Source organism: Ovis canadensis, chromosome 14 (genome assembly GCF_042477335.2).
Source record: "Ovis canadensis isolate MfBH-ARS-UI-01 breed Bighorn chromosome 14, ARS-UI_OviCan_v2, whole genome shotgun sequence".
Lineage (NCBI taxonomy): Eukaryota > Metazoa > Chordata > Mammalia > Artiodactyla > Bovidae > Ovis > Ovis canadensis.
The window spans coordinates 52333900-52345985 of record NC_091258.1 but is presented as its reverse complement, the minus strand read 5'-3'; the positions used below and the strand labels follow the sequence as shown (position 1 = coordinate 52345985).

Below are 12086 nucleotides of genomic sequence, written 5' to 3'. Positions count from 1 at the left end.
ATTGATAACTGCTGCTACGGTGCAATCTCTGAGATATGTATCTTAAAGCAAGCTATAGTACTAAACAAGTTACAGTATAAGGTCAGCTCTCCATACCTAAGAGTTCTTCATCCATGGAGCCAATCAACCTTGGCTTTAAACAATTGTGAAGAAAAATTGGAGAAAGTATCAAAAAGCAAAATTGAGTTTTCAGCTATTTACATATACTTTACATTGTATTGGGTATTATAAGTAAATCTAGAGATGATTTGGAGTAGATTGGAGGGATTATGTGAGGCTTCCCTGGTGACTCAATGGTATAAGAATCCACCTGCCTTGTGAGAGAGACACGGGTTTGATCCCTGGGTTGAGAAGATCCCCTGGAGCAGGAAATGGCAACCCTCTCAGGTATTCCTATCTCAAGAATCCCATGGACAGAAGAGCCTGGCAGGCTACCATCCGTGGACTTGCAAAGAGTTAGGTGTGATTGAGCATGTGTGCATGGAGGATCATAGGTGGTATGTGAAAATATTAATTCTACAGCACTTTATGGAAGGGACTTGAGGATTTGGTATCCTTGAGTTTCCTGGAACCAATCTGCTGATACCGAGGGACAGCTGTAGAATGTGTAGTATGCTACTACATGTTTAAAAACAAAAGTCATATTTATGTATATGGTCTTACAGATAGTATCACTGGAAGGACTTCAATAGCATTAACATTGTCAGACACTGTTCTAAGAGCTGTTTATAACTGACACTTTTAATTCTCATAGCAACTTTATTAATGTAGGTGATATTATTCCCATTTTACATATGAAGAACCTGAAGCATAGAGAGATTAAGTAACTTGCTCAAAGGCACAAGAATCCGGTAACAATGATTACTTCTAGAGTCAAGAGACTGAAGGACTAAGGGTCAGAGAGACTTAATTTTTCCTATCCATCTTTTTCAGCTGTGTGTGGTTTGCCATGTTTATGCATTACTTAAAAAAATATTTTAAAAATAATTTAGGAAAATGGTAAAAAAGACTCTCATGAGTGCTGTTTACAAGACAGTCAATCTCATTTTCAAAGACGTGCCAATTAACATAACTTCTTAGCTTCCAAAGGATGAGAAAGGTTGATAACGCTTACAGTTGGAGAGTAGGAGAAGCTGGACCCGAGGTAGATACAGTCATGGAAACTTTTTGGAGAGCAGTCTGGTGCTGGGTTGTGCTAGACTGCATGTGCTGCCATAACAAAGTACCACAAACTGGGTGCTTTAAACAACAGCCTTTTATTGTCTCATAGTTCTGGAGGCTTGTCTGTCTAGATAAGACTGTTAGTAGGATTAGATCCTTTTTGAGGGCTGTGAGGAAGAAACTGTTCAAGGCCTCTCTCCTAGCTTCTGGTGGTTTGCTGGCCGTCTTGGGTGTTGCTCCATGCATAGACTCTTCTGCCAGTCTCTGCCTTCATCTTCACGTGGTTTTCTTCCCATACCTGTATCTGTCTCCACATTTTACCCTTCTTTAGAGGTCACAAGTCATATTGGATTAGGGCCCACCCTAATGAACTCATTTTAACTTGACTACCTCTGTGAAGACCCTATCTCCAAGTCAAGTCACATTCTGAGATACTGGGGGTTAAAACTTCAACACATGTATTGGTGGGGAGACATAATTCAACCCATAAATAACATGGGTATCCAAATTTCAAACATGCATACTCTTTAACCTTGCAATGCCACTTATGGGACTGCATCCTTAAGAAATAATCTGAAAGTATGCATAGATATTTTTAGAAGGATATCCACAATGGCACCTATTGGAATGTTGGAATCTACCTAAATATCAGTAAAAGATTGGCTAAATAATGATATACCTGCTTCCGTTGTTAAAGATAATATGGATTGATATGCATTGATGTAAAAAGATATGCAGAATATATTAAGTATAAAAAGCAGGTTTACCTAATATTGTGTAATAACCTAAATGGGAAAGAATTTTAAAAAGAATAGATATAGGTATATGTATGGCTCAATCATTTTGCTGTACACCTGAGGCTAATACAACGTGGTTAATCAACTATGTGTGTGTGCTTAGTTGCTCAGTCATGTCCAACTCTTTGCGATCCCGTGGACTGTAGCCTGCCAGGCTCCTCTGTCTGTTGGATTTTCAGACAAGAATCCTGGAGCAGGTTGCCATTTCCAGCTCCAGGGGAATCTTCCTGACCCAGGATTTGAACCCGAGTCTCCTGCACTGGCAGGCATCCTTGACCACTGCGGCACCTAAGAAGCCCTCTAATCAACTATACTCCAATATAACATAAAAAGTTTAAAAAAAGGTGATTTCAAGTACTTTACAAGCTTGCATATCAATCCAGTAAGGAATAAAGATCTTTCCAACTTAAAAATAAAAGCAAGTTTACTGAAGAAGTGAAGTGAAAGTTCCTCAGTAGTGTCCGACTCTTTGCGACCCCATGGACTATATACAGTCCATGGAATTCTCCAAGCCAGAATACTGGAGTGGGTAGCCTTTCCTTTCTCCGGGGGATCTTCCCAACCCAGGGATCCAATCTAGGTCTCCCACAATGCAGGCTGATTCTTTACCAGCTGAGCCACAAGGGAAGCCCAAGTGTACTGAATAGAGTGTATATTGTTATCCTATTTGTGTTAAATTTTAAATAAATAAAATTTTTAAATAATATATTCCAAAAACTAACAATGGCATGGAGGGTGTGCATAGGCCTTTCAGTTTACTTTACATATATATTCTCAAACTAGTAAAAACAATAAATATATTTCTGTCCTTAAAAAACAGAGTATTGAAATCAGTCCATTTTATTCTGTTTTTAAACTGACAAAACAGAATCAGAATATACTTGGGTTTCCCTGGTGGTCCAGTGGTTAAGACTATGGGTGCAGTTTCCATCCCTGGTTGGGGAACTAAGGTCCCCACATGCCATGTGGCACATCCAAATATATATATGTGTGTGCGTGCATGTTACATATATATATTTATATATATACTTATTGCTGAGATCTTAGCTTAGTCTGGTAGTTTCTGGGGGAAACCTAACAATTCCCATTAAGACATATAATAGCCTAGTTGTGCACACACACTTCCTGTTTTCTCAACTATATAAAAGTTAAGTTGTCGACACCATGATCCTTCAGTTCTACACACTTCAGCAGGCATCTTCTAAGAATAAGGGCATTCTCCACTCAGTGTCATGATTATACCAAGGAAAATTAACAATAATTCCATAATATCTAATATCTAGTACATATTCAAATTTCCCAAGTTGTTCTCCCAAATATGTATTTTTTTTCCTAATCTGGATCCAGTTGAATTTTATGCATTTCATTTGGTTATTGTATCTCTTAGCCCTCTTTCTGTAAAGGCAGTTTTCTTGCAGGTGCCACATTTTCCATTTAATGCACTAGTATATTACTTAATTCTCTCCCATGACACAGCGGAGAAGGCAATGGCAACCCACTCCAGTACTCTTGCCTGGAAAATCCCATGGATGGAAGAGCCTGGTGGGCTGCTGTCTATGGGGTGGGTCGCACAGAGTCGGACACGACGGAAGCGACTTAGCAGCAGCAGCAGCAGCATGACACAGACGTCATTTGAAAATTTTTACAATGAATATTTTTTATTGTGGTAAAATACACATAAAAGCTACCATTTTAAAAGTTTTAGTTATACAGTAAAGTGGCATTAAGTACATTCACGGTTCTGTAACCATCACCACCATCCGTCACCAGAACGGTTTCATCATTCCAAACTGAAATTCTGTACTCATTAAACAGTAACTCCCCACTCTCCCTTTCCACACCATTCTGCCTTCTGTCTTGAGCCGACCTCTTTAAATTCCTCAAATAACTGGAATCCGGCAGTCTTGACTCTTTGCGAGTCCATGGACTATCGCCTGCCAGGCTTTTCTGCAGTGGGTTTCCCAACTCCCAACCTAGGGATCTAACCCATGTCTCCTGCATTGCAGGCAGATTCTTTTACCGTCTGAGCCACCAGGGAAGCCCATAAAAGACTATAAATTGGTTTCAGGCTATCTAAACAAGGTCCATGTGACATGTGGTTGCTGTGTTTCTAAGCCTGTTTAGAACCAAGCAATTTGCTCACTTTTTTTTTAGACGCTTTTGCTTTACTGCAGAATAATTCTTATATGCATGTATTTACCAACAACAAAAATCCATACATTTTAAAGGAACCACGCACTGTATACTGAGGTTCTGAAAGCTGCTTCTAATTTAGAAATACTAGAAGTAGTTAGAGATAAACATTACTTATAAATTCATATAAACCTCATATAGTTACTCTTGGTTCCATCTTTGTCAGATTACCTCATCACAATTTAGCAAACCACAATTTTGGTCTTGGTAGATGCACCCAGTACAGCAGGGGGCAGGATTACCTCCTTCTAGAAGCCAAGTGCTTAGGAAACCCCTTCTAATGTCAATCAGAATAGTTTTCAAGTTAAGCACAAAAATAACTAAAAGAAAAAGTTTTCTCTGAATACAGAGATAGGGTAAATTTCCAGAGAATGTGCTGGTGAGAGGAAACATCTTACTTAAAAAACTATCGGTATTCTGTTTGAAAGAGCAATCAGACTTGGTTTAAAAAAGCGGGTCAGGAGTATCAGAGTGGGTAAGCGAGAGGGTGGACGACTAAGGAAGGAGGGCGAAGAGCCGGAAAAAGAGTCGTCAGCTGCCAGAGAAGAGTGGAAACCTGCTTAGCAGGTAATTTGACGAAATGAACCGAGACGCAGGAGGAAAGTCCCCGTGGCGACTGAAGTCGAGCGCGGGACAAGAGCAGACTAACTCCAGATGTTTGGAAGGCCGTGCTTAAGCCGGTTTTTCCACGGACTGGAAAAATCTTGAACAAGGCACTGGGCGCGGACTCGGAAAACAAGCCTCAGCTGCCAGCCTCCCCGCGCCCAGGGAGTAACCTGCGAAACCCAGGGCACGCCCCAGCCGGTGATTCTGCAGGCGTGACAAGTCTGCTCCCTCCTTCCGTGCCTCCGCCGCGGGAAGTAGTCCCCGGCTGCGCGGGCTCCGAAGGAATCTGGGCAGGGGAGCCCTGAGGCCCTCAGGGCATGAGTCCCAGGAGCGGCGGGCGCGCAGCCAATCCCTGGAAAGAGGGCGTGGCTAACTCTGTCCCGCGGATTCCTCCGCCCGTGCTCGCTGTGCTGAGGCAGAGGGAGTCGCCATCTTGGATGCTGAGTCTTGGTTCCTAAGTGCGTCTCTGCCGTTTTCACGTCCGGATTTGGCCAGGTGAGTGGGCTTTTTCAGGGTCGAGCGTCTTTGTTTTCTTCCCCACACTGCGCCCCTGATTTATAAGTCCCTAGCCAGGGATTTGGACGAATCTGAGGTGGCAGGTGAGGAGAAACAATGATCCTGGGTCAGGCCGGAGGTCGGGCCGGAGGGGCTGCGACGCGGAAGGCCGCCGAAGGCCGGGCTCGGGGGCGTGGCAGGGCCGCGAGAAGCTCGGAGACCGCTAGTCGTGGATGTATGACACCGCTAAACTTTCTTGTCCTCCCTGCTTCGAGCCGTCTCTACTCCGGGGTGGAAGTGCCGCGGCCTGGGCTTTGGCACCCGGCGCGGACAGGGCCAGGCCGGCGCTCTCGGCCGCTGCCCTCACCCCATCTCTTCTGGCCCAGAGAGACTTCGGTTCGGTTGTGTCCCTGGTGCCCGAGGGAGTCCGCGTCCGAGCCGGGCAGCCTCCCCTGGGCGGCGCGGCCTCCAGGGAAAGTACCTGGGGGCTCTGGGCGAAATTGCCTTTTTCTTTAGCGGAAGCAAAACGCGACCTTTGACCCCTTGCGCGGACCCCTTCTTGTGTGATGAGCGGTCTTTTGAGGAGCCTGTGGTCTTGTCCTTGCGCCCCTTCTCTTTCAGTTCTCATTGCTCCCTTTCCGCGGTGCTGCAGGTGAGAGGACTGGAAACTCTGCCTGCATCAAGTTTTACAAGGATCGGGACCCAAGAGCGCCCGTTTAATAATTAGGTAATAGGAAAGAGAGTCACTTTCACTCATTGTAATAGTAAAACTGAAATTAAGAGCTGGTCATAGTTTTTCTATTATGCTAGCGTATTCATGATTTTTTTAAACTTTTTATTATGAAAATTTAAAGCACCCATTTTCATCAACGATTATTTTCTTGCCAATCTTGTTTCGTTTACACCCCCATTATGTATTCATTTAATAAAGTAATAGTTAATATATGTGTCGTCGTCGGCCCACCAACCCCCGCCTCTCGCAAGTAGTAGCTTTTTTGACTCCTGTACTTAGGAGAAACTTCCACCGGAAATTTTGTTTTTACAGCTTTCTCAGAACCCCATCTTCTGGGATAGGAATACTTAGTAATATCCTTTTATTCGACGATAAAAGAGTGTTTTGAAACCTTAATGTTAGTATTATATTTTAAAGTCACCCAGTTTCCTAAGTCTTCTCATTTTTAAAGTAATGTTACTGTTCTGTCCAGATTGTTGTCATTCTTCCTGTCTTCCTTTGCCTCTGGAATTTCAATGATTGGGAGCCCCAGAATCCCCAGCTCTATATAATCTACTTAATTTAAGCTTTCATTCCTTTAAAATCATTTCCCTGGTAACTCAGCTGGTAAAGGATCCTCCTGCAATTCAGGAGACCCCACTTCGATTCCTGGGTCAGAAGATGTGCTGGAGAAGGGATAGGCTACCCACTCAAGTTTTCTTGGGCTTCCCTAGTGGCTCAGCTGGTGAAGAATCCACCTGTGATGTGGGAGACCTGGATTCGATCACTGGGTTGGGAAGATCCCTGGAGAAGGGAAAGGCTACCCACTCCAGTATTCTGGCCTGGAGATTTCCATGACTGTATAGTCCGTGGGGTTGCAGAGTCAGACACAACTGAGCGACTTTTCACTTTTCCTGTAAAATCACAATTAAGTCCCAATTGACACAAAGTCTATCCTGATTTAAAAATAGAACTAGAAGAGAGTGTAGTCTAATGAGATAATTTAAAATACAGAAAAAGTAGTATACACATGAATACTAACTTCATTATTTTATATGGTAAATATAAAAAAGATTGGGAAATTATTAAAAATGGCTACTCAGTGCAGTATTAGGCAGCCATTAAAGTATAATACTAAAGACTGTAGCAGATAGGATGTTAAGTGATAAAAGAATTCACTAGTGATTGGAGTCCATGATTACAACTTTGTAAAAATATGCCTTAAGAGAAACTCTTTGTGAATGTATGCCCAACAAATTTTTTGTATTGCTTTTTATATTACTTTTATTGAAAAGATAAAGGTACTGTCATAATGTCTTATGAATTTCAATATTTATAGCTCCTTCTGGAAAATCTTGATGGTCTCTGAATTCTGAAGTCTGTACTTTTCTTGTGAGTTATACATGATACTGCTGGTTTTGTGGTCTTTTATTAAATTTTCAATCTTGGTTAGTTTGGTCACTGATTTTAGTACAATTTGAAAATACAGTAAACGATGTTTCTGTACGTGAAATGGGTTTAAGAATTGGGCTGTATTATTGTGGAAATGTCTTCTAGCTTGTTTGTACTTTTATGTCACTTATTCATACCTGCAATGCCTAAATCATACCTGAATCTGCTCATATCACTTATAAGAAAGAAGTATTCAGGATAAATAATACATTTCAAATACAGTTTTCCTATATACTAAAAAATGGCATTCTGGGTACCGTAGACTGTTGCCTCCCTTCCCAGTTTGGTTCTTTTGGAGCTGCAAGACTCTAAAGTTGGTTTCTTGGGACTTAATGGTCTGTTTTGCAATTTTTCAGCTACTTTAAGGTTTTCAGGATTACTGTTTCTGGGCAGCTTCACTAATTTGGGAAGCTGTTCTGAGCTGCAACAGTCTCTCCCTTCTCTCTCCAAGGGCAACATGAGGAATGGCCCAATCCATGGTTTTACACTTTCCCTTATTCAGAATGGAGAGTTTATCCAGTTTTAAAAGGCTCCTGAAGCTGGGTGATGAAAGGACTAGATCAGTTTGTTCCAGCTTTAAGGACTGGAGTAAAATGAAGGATTTGAAAGAGCCCAGAAGAGAACATGAGGTTGCTGACCAATGTGTGGCATAATGGTGATGTAATTAAAATACTGAGAAGTAATTTAACAATCACTAGTTCATAAACCTTTTATAAGATTAATAGTTTCCTGTTTTTAAAAATTTTTGACTGTACTTGGTCTTCGTTGCAGTGCATGGGCTTCTCGTTGTGGTGGCTTCTCTTGTGGAGTGCATGGGCTCAGTAGTTGTGGTGTTTAGGCCTAGTTGCCTCAAGGCACGTGGAATCTTCCCCACCAGACCAGGGACTGGACCTGTATCCCCTGCAACTGCAGGTGGATTCTTAACTGCTGGACCACCAGGGAAGTCCCTGTAACGTTGATGTTATAGGTGTTTATGTGTCTTACAATTGTTTTTGTGTCACTTATCCCCATTAAACTGTGAACTCCTTAAAACACTAGGGTATTACTTAAATGTCTTGTCTCCATTTGCTTGGCACAGTGCTTGATAGAATGTGTGCATGTGTGCATGCTCAGTTGTATCTGACTCTTTGGGACACCATGGACTGGAGCCTTCCAGGCTCCTCCAGGCAAGAATCCTGGAGTGGGTTGCCGTTTACTACTCCAGGGGAACTTCTGGATTCGGGGATCAAACCTGAGTCTCCTGCACTGGCCGGCAGTTTCTTTACCATTGAACTGCCTGGGAAGCCCTACTTGATAGACACTCTCAAAAATATTTGGTGAGTGGATGAATGGCAGTAAAAATCTTGAGGTACAAAATGAGTTTAGAATAAGCTCTGAATCAAATGACAGTTTTAAATTAGGTATTGGGCAATATTAGTATGTGATAATATATGTGTGTGTTGACATATACATGTATTTATATGTTTTTTTCTGTATATAATTATTTGTATATGTATAAAATAGTGACTTGACCAGAATAGTTTATTAACTTTTTAGGTTATTCCTAAAATTAGTATTCTGAATCATTCAGGATACAAAGTTGATGGTAGCTTTGGAAACACAAGTTCAAATCCTGAATTGGAAGAATTCCCTGGCGGTTCAGGGGTTAGGACTTGGTGGTTTTACTGCCGGGACATGAGTTGCCTCCCTGGTTGAGGAATTAAGATACTGCAAGCTTCAAGGCAGGGCCAAAAGAAAAAAAAAAATCCTGAAATGATAATTAAATTGACCTTTTTTATTAGATAAGCTTTGAGTCTAATTTTTTTTTTTTACATATATTGGTAATTATTTTGGACATGTCCTAAATAAAAATAATAGTTAATACCTTGTGGTTTAGTGTCATTGTCCTTAATGATTAGTTTTTGTAGGAGTCTAATTTCTGAAAGTTGAAAATCCTCAGAACTCAAGTTGACAAAGTATTTTGGCAAATTATTTTCCTTTCCTTAAATCTAAAATAAAACTAGAGGCTGTAAGTTTGTGGAACTCAAAAAAAGACTTATTTTTAGTTAAATTTCCTATTAACATAATAAACGAGTGACAGCTTTGTACTAAGTACTGTACGAGACAGTGTGGGAATAACAGTGGAACCTTAGAAATAGTGTGTGCTTTGAGAAGAGTCAGACACGGCATACTAAAAGCAGCAGCAACCTTGAGAAGAGCTAAACTGATTACAGCTGAAATCCTCCAATGAGGTTGAAACAGTTAAAGCAAGGGAAAAAAGATGCAAATATATATTTAACTTTTTATTTTAATCCAAAAGATATAAAATTCCATGTAATAATGGTATATAACCTTTAAAAATTGTGAGCCACTGTATTGTATACCTGTAACTTATATTGTACATCAAGTATTCTTCGTTTGTTTTTTTTTTTAAATTAGCAGTTGTGGCGCTTGAGCTTAGCTGCACTGAGGCATGTGGCATCTTCTCAGACCAGGGATTGAACCTGTGTCTCCTGCATTGGCAGGCAGATTCTTAACCACTGGACTACCAGGGAGTCCTAGTCTTCAGTTTTTAAAAAGTTCGTTTATCAGCTAATCTCTATTTTAGAGTTGTTTATTTTTGGCTGTGCTGGGTCTTCATTGCTGCGCGCTGGCTTTCTCTAGCTGCAGCGAGGGGGGCTCCTCTGGTTGCAGTGTGCTGGTGTCCCACGGCAGTGGCTTCTCTTGCAGCCGAGCATAGGCTCTAGGGCGTTTGGGCTTCAGTAGTTGTGGCACGGTGGGCTTAGTTGCCCCACAGCTTGTGGGATCTTTCTGCACCAGGGATTGAACCCATGTCCCCTGTGTTGGCAGGTGGATTCTGAACTAGTGGGCCACCAGCTACTAGCTAATAACCTATCAGCTAATCTTTAGGTGATTAGACCTTTTCTTTAAGTATGGGTCTGTTGACTGGAGTTTTACTTATTTTTTTGCCACCTTCTAGGGCTTGCAGAATCTTAGAACCCCCACCAGGAATTGACTCTGGCTCTAGTCAGCGAAAAGTGTGGAGTCCTAGCCATTGGACTGCTAGGAAATGCCCTAAAATCCACAAATTTTCATTTAATCCTCATACTAGCTTTTTGAGGGATGTTGTTATTTTTGGACTCTAAGTCTAGTATCCTACTCTTTTGTGACCCCTTGGACTGTAGCCCACCGGGCTCCTCCAGGCAAGAATACTGGAGTGGGTTGCCATTTCCTTCTCCAGGAGATCTTCCTGACCCAGGGACCATGCTTGGTAGGTAGATTCTTTACAACTGAGCCATCTGGGAAGCCCTTGAGGTGTGAGGGTTCATGTAAATATCAGTGCTAAGTTTCCTTAAGTGTTTGATAGAATTTCCTTAAATGTTTTACAGAGAAGCCACTTGGGCCTGGATTTTCTTTTGGAATGGTTCTTAACTTTAGATTCAATTTTTGTCATGTATAAGGGGCAGTTATATTTTGTATTTCTTTTGAGTCAGTTTAGAAAAGAATTGCTTATTTTACTTTTTGGTTGCCCTGCGGCTTCATTGCTGCACTTGGGCTTTTTCTAGTTGCGATGAGTGGGGGCTACTTTAGCTGTGCTGCATGTACCTCGCATTGTGGTGGCTTCTCTTGTTTTGAAGGACAGGTTCCAGGCTCTTGGGCTTCAGTAGCTGCAGCATGGGGGCTCAGTAGTTGTCACTCAAGGGCCCTAGAGTGCTCAGGCTTCGGTGGTTGTGGTGCACTGGCTTAGTTGCTCCGTGGCATGTGAAATCTTCCAGGGATCAAACTCATGTCCCCTGCATTGGTAGGCAGATTCCTAGTCACTGTACCAGCAAGGAAGTCCGGCTTTTTTTTTTTTTTAATTGTAGTTGACTTACAATGTTTCAGATGTACTGCAAAGTGATTGTCATTCATATATTTACTTTTTCAGATTCTTTTCTGTTATAGGTTATTACAAATGTTGAATATCATTCCTTTATGCGTCAGTTTTGGTAAATTGCATTTCTAACAGATTTGTACATTTTGTCTCGTATTTATAGGTGTAAATTAGAAATACGTGTGTGTACTTGTGTCCAATTGTGTCTGACTCTATGACCCCATGAAATGTAGCGCTTCAGGCTTCTCTGTCCATGGAATTTTCCAGGGAAGAATACTGGAGTGGGATGCCATTTCCTACTCCAGGGACTCTTCGTAACCCACATCTCTTGGGCTCCTGCATTGGTAGGCGGGTTCTTGACTGCTGCATCATTTGGGAAGCCCAAGTTAGTAATAATGTCCCTTTTAATATTTATAGGCCCTGTAATGATATGCCTCTTTTTCAGTCCTGATACCGGTAATGTGTGTGTCCCCTGCCACTTCCGTCCTTCCTCTTTCCAAAGAACCTGTGTTTGATCTCATTGATTTTCCTCTTTTTTAGTTTCATTGGTTTTTACCTTTTAATTGTTTCTTTCTGCTTGCTTTGGGTTAATTTTTCTCTCTTTACAGTTACTTGTGGAAGCTTAGTTTACTAATTTGAGACCTTTCTTTTTTGGGGTGGGGGCAGAAAGTAGAAAAGTATAACTTTATTGCTTTGTCAGGCAAAGAGAGAGACACCAGGCTTCTGCCTCGAAAAACTGCCCCTCAGACCTTCCTTCTTTTCTAATGTGAGCATTTAAAATTGTAAAATTTCCCCAAGCACTGCTTTAGCTTCACAC

At 41.6% G+C, this 12086-nt stretch overlaps 1 protein-coding gene across 3 annotated transcripts in view; it reads left to right on the top strand.

The window, feature by feature from the left end:
• Positions 1 to 4412: 4412 nt before the first annotated feature.
• The window catches only part of IST1 (IST1 factor associated with ESCRT-III), a 35255-nt gene continuing 27581 nt past the window's right edge, over positions 4413 to 12086 (top strand). For 2 of the 3 annotated variants that reach the window (XM_069550267.1, XM_069550268.1), the window contains exon 1: positions 4413 to 5252. The gene's annotated coding sequence lies outside the window, so the exon portion shown is untranslated. The remainder of the gene's footprint in view (positions 5253 to 12086) is intronic. The other variant, XM_069550269.1, reaches the window with a different exon arrangement.